Source organism: Piliocolobus tephrosceles, chromosome 4 (genome assembly GCF_002776525.5).
Source record: "Piliocolobus tephrosceles isolate RC106 chromosome 4, ASM277652v3, whole genome shotgun sequence".
Classification (NCBI taxonomy): Eukaryota; Metazoa; Chordata; class Mammalia; order Primates; family Cercopithecidae; genus Piliocolobus; species Piliocolobus tephrosceles.
The window spans coordinates 76526328-76540228 of record NC_045437.1 but is presented as its reverse complement, the minus strand read 5'-3'; positions in this window follow the sequence as shown (position 1 = coordinate 76540228).

Genomic DNA, 13901 nt, shown 5'->3' with positions numbered 1-13901 from the left:
AGAAGCTAAGGCGGGAGGATGGCTTGAAGCCAGAAGCTCAAGACCAGCCTCGGCAACGTGGCAAGACCCTGTCTCTACAAAAAGATTTAAAAATTAGGCCGGGCCTGGTGACTCACGCCTGTTAATCCCAGCACTTTGGGAGGCTGAGGTGGGTGGATCACAAGGTCAGGAGATTGAGAGCATCCTGGTTAATATGGTGAAACCCTGTCTCTACTGAAAAAAACAAACCAAACCAAACAAAAAAGAAACCTGAAAAATTAGCTGGGCCTCTAGCACCAGCTACTCAGGAGGCTGAGGCAGGAGAACTGCTTGAACCTGGGAGCAAAGGTTGCAGTGAGCCGAGATTTCACCACTGCACTCCAGCCTGGGTGACAGAGAGAGACTCCATCTAAATAAATAAATAAATAAGTAAATAAATAATTAGCCAGGTGTGGTGACATGCACCTGTAGTCCCAGCTATTCAGGAGGCTGAGGCAGGAAGATCACTTGAGCCCATGAGTTCAAGGCTGCAGTGAGCTGTAATCATGCCACTGCATTACAGCCTGGATGACAAAGTGGAGACCCTGTCTCAAAAAAATAAAAATAAAAACCAGAATAATAGTTGGAGCCCCCAAATATTCTGATGTGGTTTGGCTGTGTCCTCACTCAAATGTCACCTCATCTTAAATTAGCTCCCATAATCCCCACATGTCATGGGAGAGACCCAGTGGGAGGTAATTGAATCATGGGGATGGGTTGTCCTGTGCTGTTCTCATGATAGTGAGTAAGTCTCACGAGATCTGATGGTTTCGTAACTGGCAATTCCCCTGCACATGCTCTCTTGCCTGCCACCATGTAAGAAGTGCCTTTGCTCCTCCTTTGCCTCCTGCCACAATTGTGAGGGCTCCCCAGCCATGTGGAACTGTGAGTCCATTAAACCTCTTTTTCTTTATAAATTACCCAGTCTAAGGTATTTCTTCACAGCAGTATGAAAATGGACTAATACAAACTCTTCTGGAAGTATGTATTCCTCTCTTTCTTTCCCAGAGCTTATCATTATCCTGAATTTGTATTTATTGTTCCCTTGCTTTTCTTGATAGCTTTACAAAACATTGTTTAGTATTATATCCTTTTTTAACATTAGGTAAATGGAATCATTCAGCATGTATTCTTCTATAGCCTTTTTTGCCTAAGATATTTATTTTTCAAAGGACAGCCACATTGATTGATTTTCAGCCTGTTGTTGCTCTGTTTCTTCCTTTTTGGTACTCTATAATATTCCACTGTACCACTATCCCATAATTTATGCATTGTTGTCCTATTGATGGACACTTAGGTTGTTTTCTGTGAATATTCTTATAGCTGTCTCCTGGTAAATGTGCATTTGTTTTTCTAACGATGTATCCAGGAGTGGAATTGCTGGTTATAGAGTATGCGCATTTTCAAATTACTAGGGATCATCAAATTACTCTTTAAATTTATATCATTTTATATTCCTCTCAGCAGTGTAAAACAGCTTCTCTTGCTCCATATTCTTGCAAATATTTGACATTATCAGACTTTTCCATGTTTGTCAGATAGGTGAGTTTAAAATCATATCTCATCTTAATTGAGTGATCGAAGTTAACATCAATAATGGAACAAAATCAAAATTGTGTGCCACTTTATAGAATACATCAGGAAGAATACAGCATTGCTTTTGCAATATTCCTATCAAAAAGGAAATAACTTGAATGGAATCATGTGAAGACATAAGGGAAATCCAAATACAAAATGAATCTATAAAATAACTTGTTTAAAAGGGTCAAGGTTATCAAAGTCAATTCTATTGGACCAAGGTAGGATTTTAAAAAATAAAAGATTATTGGCCAGGTGCAGGGGCTCACGCCTGTAATCCTAGCACTTTGGGAGGCTGAGGCGGGCAGATCACCTGAGGTCAGGCATTCAAGAGCAGCCTGTCCAACATGGCAAAACCCTGTCTCTACTAAAAATAGAAAAATTAGCTGGGTGTGGTGGCAGGCACCTGTAATCCCAGCTACTCAGGAGGCTGAGGCAGGAGAATCACTTGAACTTGGGAGACGGAGGTTGCAGTGAGTCGAGATTATGCCACTGCACTCCAGCCTGGGCAACAGAGCGAGACTCCATCTCAAAAAAATTAAATAAATAAATAAATAAATAAATAAATAAATAAATAAATAAATAAAAGATTATCAAAGACAAGAAGAAACTTGGGAATTGTTCCAGATTGAGAAAGACTAAAGAGACATAACTATATGCAATGTATGATTCAGAACTGTATTCTTTTGCTATAAATGACATTATTGGGACAATTAATGAAACTTGAATGGGAATCTGAGCATTATTAGATGATAGTAATATATTAATATTCATTTCATAATTTTGGTGGCTGTATTGTGGTTACAAAGGAAAATAAATGTTCTTGCTTGGATTAAGTATAAATGAGAACTTTGTAGGATCTAATTTTTTTTCCAGATAGATAAATGTCCTGGTACTATTTATTGAGTAGGCAATCCTTTCCTACTGCCATCAATGCTACTTTCTATCATATTTCAAGTTTTCATATCAGGTCAATTTCTGGGCAGTTGATTCCACTCCATTGGTCTGCCTGTCTGTCCCTGAGCCAAAACATCATTTTCGTTTTCCTTGAAGAACATTTCGGTGTAAGAAAAATTAAAAGACACTTAGAATTCATTTGTATCATAATGGAGCCACTGGGTCTGAGAATTGCTTCCCCCACCCTGAGCCTTGGCTCCCTTCAGAAACTTTCTTGATTGTGATGTCCCCATTGCTTGGTTCCGGACTTCCTTCAGGACATTTGACACTTGGAAATAAAATACTAGAGAGTTCTTTTCTCAGCATCTTTGGAAATAAATATCTGGTTGCCCTCTGTTAAAATAGTGGTCAGCAATAAGAGAAGTATGTGGGCAAGGCCTCTTCACACAGGAGCTGATATGCCCTGGGGCATGGATGAGGTGCTTGCTCTGGGGGCTCCCTAATAGCCTAAGGCAGTGGTTCTGAAACCACTCAAAGTGTGGTCTCCTGACCAGCTGCATCTGCATCTCAGCATCAATTGGAACTTGTTAGAAATGCAACTTCTCAGCACACATCCCAGACCTACTGAATTCTGAAAATTCTGATGCACGAAAAGTCTAAGAACCTCCAGCCTAAGGGTCTTCAGCATAGAGATGATCTCTAAACCTCTGGTGACTACATGTGGTCTACTGTATTATTTTTCACAAACATTCCATGCTGCTTTCTTGGGCAGGATTATCTTTCCTCACTCTACTGACAGTAGATTTGGGTACATGACTTACTTTGACCAATGGAATCTGAGCAGAAGAACCTTGTATCACTTCAAAGAGAAGTTTTAAGAATCAGTAAGTGGTTCACTGAGCTCTCCACTGCCCACCTCCCATGCCCTGCGTCCTGCCATCACCTTGCAAGAGATAGTGATGTTCTGGATGGAGCCTGCTCTATCAGCCTGGGTCCTAGAGTAAGGATGACATGGGACAGAGCCACAGCCAACCCACAATGGACATACGGCAAAAGTAAGAAAGCAGCCTTTGGTCTGTGAGCTATTGAGCTGTCCAGGGCTTTGTTGTTGAACTATAACCTACCCTATCCTAACTAAAGAAATAGGAACTTTTTCCCCCAACATACTTTAAATAGAACCAATTAGCTCTTGTTGGCATCACTGAAATCAAAAGCAGTGGAACTGGAACTACAGGGTGGGGGTGTCTCATGTCATGAGAAGATGCTGGACCTGACTATGTCTTGGTCCCTCCCTGGGCAAGTGACTAGATATAACTCCATCTAGTCAGGCCACAGTCTAGACAAGTAATCATTATCCCACCCACCAATGCCATGTCCAGGAGCTGAGCATCGTCTATGAGATGTCTTACCAGAGGAGATAACAGAAGAGTGCAGGTCTGTGTCTGTGCTGCTTACTTCCAACAGGCCCTGGCTTATGAGCCTCAGTGTCAAGAACTCCAGGCAATTGACTGAGGGGGCTCAGACAGTGAGGAAAAACTTGGTATAGGGAGAGAGGAGAGGAGAGGAGAGGAGAGGGGAGGGGAGGGGAGGGGAGGGGAGGGGAGGGGAGGCTAGGGAAAGAAAGAAAAAGAAAGGAAGAAACAACAAAAGAAAGCTCAGACTCAGAATGCTGAGCAAGATTGAGAGCCAGGGGACCTCTCCCTGTCCCCCTCCGTATCTATCTTGGTTTATGAGGTTCTGTACACAAACTGAGATGGAGCTCAGAATAGGCTGCAAGACGACTCCTGGATTTGGGGCAGTTTATCTGCTGGCTTCCTCAGGAATGCCCACTTGTGCTTTTTGCCTAAGTCCTCTGATCCAGTGATCTTCTCTGCACTTTCTATAATAACCAACCCAGGATTGCCTACAACAGCATAGGACGTCTTCCTGAAGGTCAATGCTATTAGCACTTCCTCCACAAAACCTTTCTTCATCCAACTGTCAGTTTTTTCCTCGGTCTGGAAAGCAATCGGCACTGTGCCAAATTGATTGAATTCTATATCCCATTGTCCACAGCAGAATCCTTGAGAGTCACAGCATTTATCATAATGGAGCAAGAACGTTCTACATGTTCTCTATTTTTTAACCTAGCATTGATTGACCAAAACCAACTTAACATACAATTGCAAACGAACACATGGCATTAGCTTCAAGCGTAGTTGCTAAGAGATGATCTCATTATAATTCCAAAATCCAAAAGCTCATATTAACCTCTTTGATTCAATGTGAACGTTGTACCCTTAAGAGAGAGAGAATCATTCACTAAGACTCAGGCTTGTACTCAGTGTTTAGGGAATGAAGAAAAAGAACAATTGTATGACAGTTACTTTAAGAAAATGACAATAGCAAAAGAAAGGGAAAAAAACTAATCTATGAACTAAAAGAGAAAGCAGAAATAATGTGTGGAATGTGAAAACAGCCTGCCTCTAGTGCTCACATTCTCAGCTTCAACTATAAGAAACAAATAGGCAGGCATTTATATTGAAATTGTTTTTGGTATCCCTGGACAGCCAATCTCACTTTTAGGTCAAGTAATTTCTAATCTGATGACTTCGGTTGTCATTAGAAAGTAAATAGTAGAAAACTTCAGTAAAGTTGTTTGAAAAAAGTCAAATAAATATATTTATATTTTAAAGTGGTATTATTGGCTTCTCAGCTGCAGAATTAGGCACTTCAAATGCACATTCTCCCCATTTTTTCAGGTAGTGTTTAACTCTATGCTGATTTGGCAGTATCTACCAAAAACCTTTAAAATTTTGTACATTTTAACCCATAATTCCATTTCTGAGAACTTATTTAAGGAAAATGAGATGCCTGTGCAAATATGTATGGACAACATCATTCATTTTCAACACATAATAACCAAAAGTTGGAAACAACTTAAATATTCAGCATCAGAGTATTTGTTAAATAAATGATGGTACATCAATACAAGGAAACATTAAGCACATATTAAAAACTATATTCTTAAAGAATGTTGAAGGAATGAAGGAGAACATATGTGTATACACACTCATACACATATATGTACACATACAGCAAATATGATTCTCTGGCTGCCAGTAATAACAAAAAACTATTTGAATGGCTGAAGCATTTGTGACAAAGGTGACATTAAGAGGCGTTGGAGAAGAAGTTTCTTTTTGTAAATAGGATCAGATCACTTTTTTCCCATGAGGGGAAAAAAATGCATTTTGATCTCTACCTCATGCCACACACACAAATCAATTATATAACTTTTATGTATATCAATTATTTATGTATATATACGTACAATATATAAGACCTAAATGTGAGAACTAAAATAAAGCATTTAAAAGGAAACACATGAAACTATCTTCATGACCTTAGGGTAGGCAAACTTTCTTATATTGAACACAAAAGTTTCTAACCCTAAAGGGGAAAAAAGATAAATTGAATTTTACTTAAACAAAAACTTCTGTTTATCACAAAAATTATTAAGAGAGTGAAAAATTAAGCTACAGAAAGAGGAGAGATAATAGCAAAACATATATCCAACAAAAGACTCATATTCAAAATACGTACAGAAACCCTACAAAAAAACACACACACCCAGATAACAGAGTAGAAAAATGGCCAAAATATTTGAACAGGAAATTTTAAAAAAGATATCCACATGGCTGATATACATATGCAAAGATGTTCAACTTGCATAACCATCAAGAAAACACAAATTACACTACAACGTGATACTACTACATACCATTAGAATAGTTAAAATGAAATAGACAATTCGTATGAAGTAGTAGCAATGCTATGAAGCAACGGAAACTCTCACACACTGCTGGTTGGAGTGTAAATTGATACAACTTCGGAAACTCTTTGGATACCTGTAGTATCTACTAAAATTGGACATACCCACGTCATGACCTAGGAATTCTATTCCTGGTTATTTACCCCACAGAAAGTGCACATATATTCACTAAAAATTATGTACAAGAGTGCTCATAGCAGTACTACTTGTGAATAGCCCCAAGATGGAAACAGCTCAAATGTCTATGAACAGCAGAATAAATAAATATATTATGGTATATTTATACATTATACTATCACACAACAAGCAGAAGGAACAAATAATGTTATACACAGTAGCATGAATAAATCTCACAAATAGAATGTTAATCAGAAGAAACCAGACAGAAAGGAAAAGCTATGTGATTCGATTCATATAAAGTTCAAAAACTGGCAAAACTAATCTATGGTCACTTTCAGATACTGGTTACTTTCAGAAGTGGGAGTGACAAGGAGTCACTTCTCAGGGATGATAATGTTCTTTTTCTTAATTTGGGAACTGTCTACACGTACATTAGCTATGAAAAACTCCATCGTGCTGTAAACTTGTGATGCACTTTTCCAAAAGTATGTTATACTTCAATAGAAAGCTATTTTAATGGCTTCAAATGATAGGGGTTTATTTAACTCAAGCAACAGAAAGTTTAGAGGCAGCAGTAGAGAACCAGAATGGTGCCTCAACAATGTCTTTGAGAACCCAGGCTCCACCTTCATGCTCCTTCATGCTCAGACTGTGAATTATGTCTTCAAGGTTGTAAGATGCCTGTGACATTTCTAGGCATTGCATCTGCATTATAGGAAGGGATGAGGCAAAAGGCCAAAAGCCAAAGAACATGCCAACTGAGCCTAACTCTGTGGAACTGAGGATACATTTTTTTATTTTAGGCATCATAATTTTCTAGTTTCCAAATGTTCCACAATGATATGTATTAATGTTGTTTTAAAAAGAAAGCTCCGCTAAATGGATTGCAATAAAGCAAAATTATTCTCTGATTTTGAACTTCAAGCCCTGTAGAGGTAATTCACAGAGTTTCCTATTGGGCTGAATAATTGGAAAATCCTTTCCATGCCTATAGGAGCAGAAAAATAGCCCTGGTCTTATTCTTGAGAGGGTGCAGAACAGTGAGTTGCTCCCGGATTCTCATATTAGAAGGTGCATAGAGACCTTGTATGTGTGGGCCCCTAAGCAGTATTCTTTGGGAGCAGAGGTGTTTCTGACCTGAAATGACTTGGGGAAAATGGCAGCATCCCACACAGCCAGGGTTTGGTGTGTAGGTGTCTGCTGCTGCTGTTCGACACTCAAATGCATATTTTATCCATTTTCTGGAGTTCTGCAGGGTAGAGCTTAGCTCAGAATAATTAAGGAGAAATGCAAATCAAGAAATAAGCTTGGTTATAATTTAATTCACTGAAAGAAGAGAAAGTAAAAAGCAGTATAAATTATATTTCAACACAGTTGATTGCCTGAAAGATATCATTGATCAACACTTTTTCTAAAGATAACGACCTTTGAGATAGCTTGTGCTTTGAACAGTGTCAAGTTTATTCACCCTATCTAAAGGATACTTCTTGGCCCTGAGGCTTCAATCCCTTATTTGCCTTCAATTGCTACTGTCTGGGAAAATGTGGTTAGCAGCAAACAAACTCCATGGGAGCTTCTACATGAAGAACCCAAGGAGAGAGCTCTCTCCCTCTGATTTCCAACTCAAGAACCACTTGAAGATGGATCTAAAATTTTCCAGTGAATAAAAGCAGAAAGTTGATGCATATGGTTTTAAATTGTGAGAAGGGAAATTGTGTTAAAGAAGAATGAAAAACCTATATAGTTTGTAGACTTCACTTTCAACAATATTTATTTCCTGCCCACTTTGTATGGTGCCTTGTGTTGAGACCTGCCATATTCAGAGAAAAACTCTCACACCACAGGAACCTCCACAATTACAGGCACACAGAGTCCCCCCCCCCCCACAAACCCCCCCCCCCCCCCCCCCCCCCACAGTCACACCCTCCAGAGTCACCCCCACAGATACCCCCACAATCACCCCACAGCCCTCCCACAGCCCCGAGTCAGCTCCCACAACACCTCCACAGACGTAAAGATCCATCTTTAGTTCCTCCAAGACATCAGGCTCTCACCCCGTCACCTTTACTGTACAAGAACACTCTTCTCTCCTTCCTCCTGCCCTTACAACGCGCTTCTCTCAATCTGGCCAACTTCTACTCAGCCATCTGGCCTTTGTTAGACATTTCTTCTGAGAAAGGAATGCCACCTGAGTCCTCCTGAGTTTCTCTGCCTACATTTTTATTTAGAACGTCTCCCCAGAATAACCTTTAAAGGACAAAGGAGACAAAAATAAAGTGTCTTTTAAGACTCTATCTAAAGAGTCTTGCTTAATCAACATGCTGATGACAAAGAGCAAACATTTCTGTACATATTACATGCCAGGCATTGCTCTATGTGCCTGGGGGTTATTAAATAATTTATTCTTCACAACAGCCCTAAGAGTTGGATGAGTAGGCCTTCTATTGTTCCAATTTTACAGATGAAGAAACTGAGATATGAAAAGGTTAAATAACTTTTCCCCAAGTTCACAACGCTGGTAAGGGAGTCTTGGAATGCAGAAAATGTCCAGATATGGACCCCTGACCCTGAGCTTATCCATGAGCTTGAGACCTGATGGACAGCTCCATTTGGATGACCCCAAACTCAACTCGTCCCAGCTGAAGTGAAGTCTCTCCCCACAAGCCTGCTGTGTGTTCTTTGTTGCCTCTTTTGCTAGTAGCACAGTCATGCTCCCAGGAACCCAGGCTCAAAAGTCTGTGTGCTCTGGAACTCTTTGCTTTTCATCTCCCCTTCTAGCCTCTAGATTCTATACCCTAGTCCTCTGGCGTCTATTCCCTGCTTTCCCTTCCCTTGGTCAATATTCCACTCCAGAATTTCATAACCACATAGCTATCCTTCTAGTTGGCAGCTCACATCTATAATCACTCCTACTTCTTCCACTTTATTCACAGGTCAAAGATCTTTAATAACTCCCCATCATGTACTGTGTTAAGTGAAAACACTCCTGCCTGTTATCTCAACAGCTATTATCAACCGGATTCAAGGTACCTTCCAGGTTTGCTGCCCACTGCTTCCTTACTTGTTTCCTGTGTCCGATTTGATGGTTCCCCAAACCCATCCTGTTTCCCATTTGTCTCATACTCTTGCCACTGTCCAGACTTCCCTAATCCTCACCACCACTTACTACAATAAAAGCATGTCCCAAATGCCCTGAACTCTGCACAACCTTTCATGAGTACACCAAACCAATATGTTCTCTCCCTACTTTGAAACATAATGATTCTTCTGACCTATATACTGTATCACAGATGTGTGTGTGTCTGTCATGGCCTCCTTGGAGATAGGAATTATGTCTTACTCATCTTGGCTTCCAGCAGGAGCCAGTGTAGTGTCCTAATATGGTGAATGTTAAAAATATATTTAAGTTGAATATGATGACCTTGAATTGACTGTAAATGAAAGTGGACACCAAGCTTGCTCTATGAAAGAGTTCTACTCATCTTCCCTGCTGGGTTTATAAAAACTGATTAAAATTCATAGTAAATATGGAAACAACATACACCTTCCCATGATAAAAATCAAGATAAACTTGGGGTCAAATAGTGGAGTCAGTGCCTTTAAAGCCAAAGCATTTTCATAGAAATGAAAACTTGGGATGTCAATTGGATATGTGTCAATCAGTAAGGGAGCAGTTGAAAGGTTTAAGGTTGATCTTTTCAGTGGACTACAGCTGGGCATGAGAATAGCGATGTGAATCTGTGCTTGTTGACATGAGATATTCATAACAGCATTAAGTGACCAAAGCAGATTAGATAGCAGGGAGTTTATTTGCATTTTTAAAAACGTCTGGTGTGTGTCTAAATTAAAAAGAAAAGCTTGGGAAAATATACATCAAATGTTACCAGTTATCTCTGAGTGGTGAAATTAAGGATAATTTATGTGTTGTTCTAAATACTTCTCCCGAATTTTTGCCCTGAGCAAAAATAGAAAAATATTCAACTTTCATTGGGAATATAGTGGTCACGGGTAGCCTAACTACATGCTGAGATGTGTGAGAGGACATTGTGCCATTCTGAGGGGTACACCAAGCTCTATAACTGTAGTTGAATTAGTAAGAACAGCTAAAATGTTTGCTGTTGTTTTATGCCAGGCACTCTGCCAAGATTTTACATACATTAATTTTTTTCATTTACTTGTCATAACAGCACTTTTCTGCTTTATTTTTCTTTACAGCATATGTCACTTTCTGATATTATACAGTTTATATATTTATTGCCTTCATTGTATGCTCTTCTCACTAGAACATAAGCTACCTGAGGGCAGGAATGTTTGTTTAATTTGGTCACTTCTGTATGCCTAGTACCTACTGCAGTGCCTGGCATCTTAGTAATTGATAAATATTTGCCGTCTGAATGAACCACCTATCTTAGTCCATTTTGTGCTGCTCTAACAGGATACCTGAAACTGGGTAATTTATAATTAAATTATAATAAATAAATTATATAATTTATATATATATAAATAATATATTTATTATAATTATAATTACAAAAGTCTTTATAATTTAAAAAATTTATTATTAATTATTATTTAAAATTATTGGCATTCAGCTCTTGGTTCTGGAGGCTAGGAAGTCCAAAATTGAGGGCTCACATCTGGTGAGGGCCTTCTTGCTGCATCATCCCATGTCAGAAGGCACAAAGGCAAAAGAGCTCACAAGAGAGAGCAAAAGGGGGCCAAACTCACTTTCATACTAAACTTGTTCTCACAATGACAAACTCGCTCCCAAGATAGTGACATTACTTCATTCATGAGGCCAGAGCCCTCATGACGTAATCACTTCTTAAAGGTCTTACCTTTGGACACTGTTGTATTGGGTATTAAGTTTTTAACACAACCTTTAGAGAACACATTCAAACCATAGCAAGTATTATTCCTATTTTACAATGATGACTCTAAGACAGGCTAAACAGTTTGTCTGAAGACACATAGATATGAAGGAGCACAGCCATGTCTCAGCCCAGATCTTCAAGTGGTTCTGGTTCTGAACTGCTCTCTCTCATCAATTACACCAAATCCTTGAATGAAAATGTCCTCCTCCTCTCACCTGTAGTCAACCCATGGGAGATGGTGAAATGTGACATATGCATTTGCAAGAATGGTTTTGTTTTGAGTGTTAAGTTAGTAGGATCTTCACATAATCAATGAAGTTTTATCATCCACAAGGGTTACCATAACAGGCACAATAGTTTTCACATCAAAAGCAGGAGGGGGAGGGCCCAGAAATCTAATCAAAAACTGACTAAATAAAAAAGAAAACTATAGTCTGGGAAATAGTCCTCAGACATCTTTTTTTTAAGGAGTTGTGAATGTAAGAAGTCAGACTGAACAGATAGACCCCAGAAAAGTATCAAGATTTCTCAGGGAAGCCCAGTGCTGATGCAGGAAGAAAGTACTCCGACCAGCAAAACCAACTATCTGGGCCACATGGCCGGCCATGCAGTTCAATCATGTTGGCCATTCACACCATCCACACGCCTTGCCTTGATCACCAAACAATCTTTTAACTGTCACAGGCTTCCCTTGTGAAGACACCTCTGCTCTCTTGAGCATGTGGAGTTTGACAGGTAGGCAGCCTCAAGCAGTGTGTGCAGCCCAGCCCCAAATGTGGGTGCCTGCAGGTCCTGGGGCTCAGGGTTCTAGCCAGAGAATCCCCTGACTAGCAGATAGGCATTCCCCAGTCCCCTTGGCAATTTGATCTCTCACTATAAATTAAGCAATTGACTTTCTGAATTATTAATTAGTCTTTTGTGAGCTTGATTAATGTGACTGAATACCATGGATCTGACAACCTTTAAAAGCTCTCCCAAGTCCAGTTTTGGACTCTTCCATGGGAAAACCAGCCCAGAATTGTCGTGATAATTTACCTCTTTACACCCCTCTACCTTCCCACATGAGTGCACACACATATACATATAGATACACACAAACATGCTCACACATATGAAATAAACACACTCACATGCACACATAGATGCACATATATGAGGCCTGTTTGGCCAGACAGCCTCCCTAGATTATGTCGTTATCTCATCTTCTCTGTAACTGTAAAATCACACAGTTAAAAAGACATGAAACATTCAAATGTGCTTGTATTTTTCTCCATTCTTGCTGGTTGCCAGCGTTTCATAGTGGACAGACACAATTCAGCCCAAAGTCAGCCCGGGTAAAATAGCAGGGATTTTTTTCCCCTCAGTTTGGCTCTAGGCTGGTCCTAATGGCAACCAGTCAGCAGCAGCTGCTTCCCTTGAAAGCAGGAAGTGAGCAGGGCCACAGGGTTCCTGGACAGAGCAGAGAATGAGACAAAGAACGCCTGTTCTCTCCCACCCACACTGGGCCCTTTCAGCGCTTCTCTGCAGAAGCTGAAAATGTCAAAAGGCCAGCCCAGGGGGCCCTTATAAAATCCCCTATTTGAGATTGAACAACATGATACTCAAACACTAGAAAAGCCAATTCTTTGACTGCCATGGCATCTGCTCCTCATGACTATAACTTTTTATTTTTCTTTTTTTGAGATGGAGTCTCGCTCTGTCACCCAGCCTTGAGTGCAGTGGCGCGATCTTGGCTCACTGCAAGCTCTGCCTCCCAGGTTCACCCCATTCTCCTGCCTCAGCCTCCCGAGTAGCTGGGACTACAGGCGCCCACCACCTCGCCCGGCTAATTTTTTGTGTTTTTAGTGGAGACGGGGTTTCACCGTGTTAGCCAGGATGGTCTCGATCTCCTGACCTCGTGATCTGCCCTCCTTGGTCTCCCAAAGTGCAACTATAACTTCTTGCCAACTCACTCAGAATATAACAGAAAGGTCTTATTTGGCCTTCAAGGCCACTGTGAACCCGTCCCCTGCTACTCTTGGACTGCAACCACTACCATGCTCTCCCCCTTGTTCCACTGCAGCCCCACTGGGCTCCTCACTCTTCCTCTAATGCACCCGCATCTTGCTTCCTCAAGACCTCTATGCTTTCTGTTCCTCCTGCACGGGATGCTCCTCCCTCACACACCTCCACAGGACTTGCTCCCTCACTTCGTTTAGCTCTTTATCCAAATATTATCTTATCAGAGATACTTTCCTATCATACTTAAAATATACAGCACCCCCTACCTGCTATTACTTTTTTAAAATTTTTTATTTTACTTTATTTTATTTTATTATACAGACAGGGTCTCACTGTGTTGCCCATGCTGGTCCCAAACTCCTGGCCTCAAGTGACCTTCCCACCTCAGCCTCCCAAAGTGCTGGAATTACACGTGTCAGTCACTGTGCCCAGCTGGTACTTCCTATTACTCTTTATTCTCTTCTCTGATGTATTTTTCTTCCTAGTTCTTATTCCCCCCTGACATACTATACCTGCATTTATTGTCTGTCTTCCTCCACTAGAACGCAGGCTGCTTGAGAGCAGGGATTTTGTTTGATTTAATGACTGCCATTTCCTTA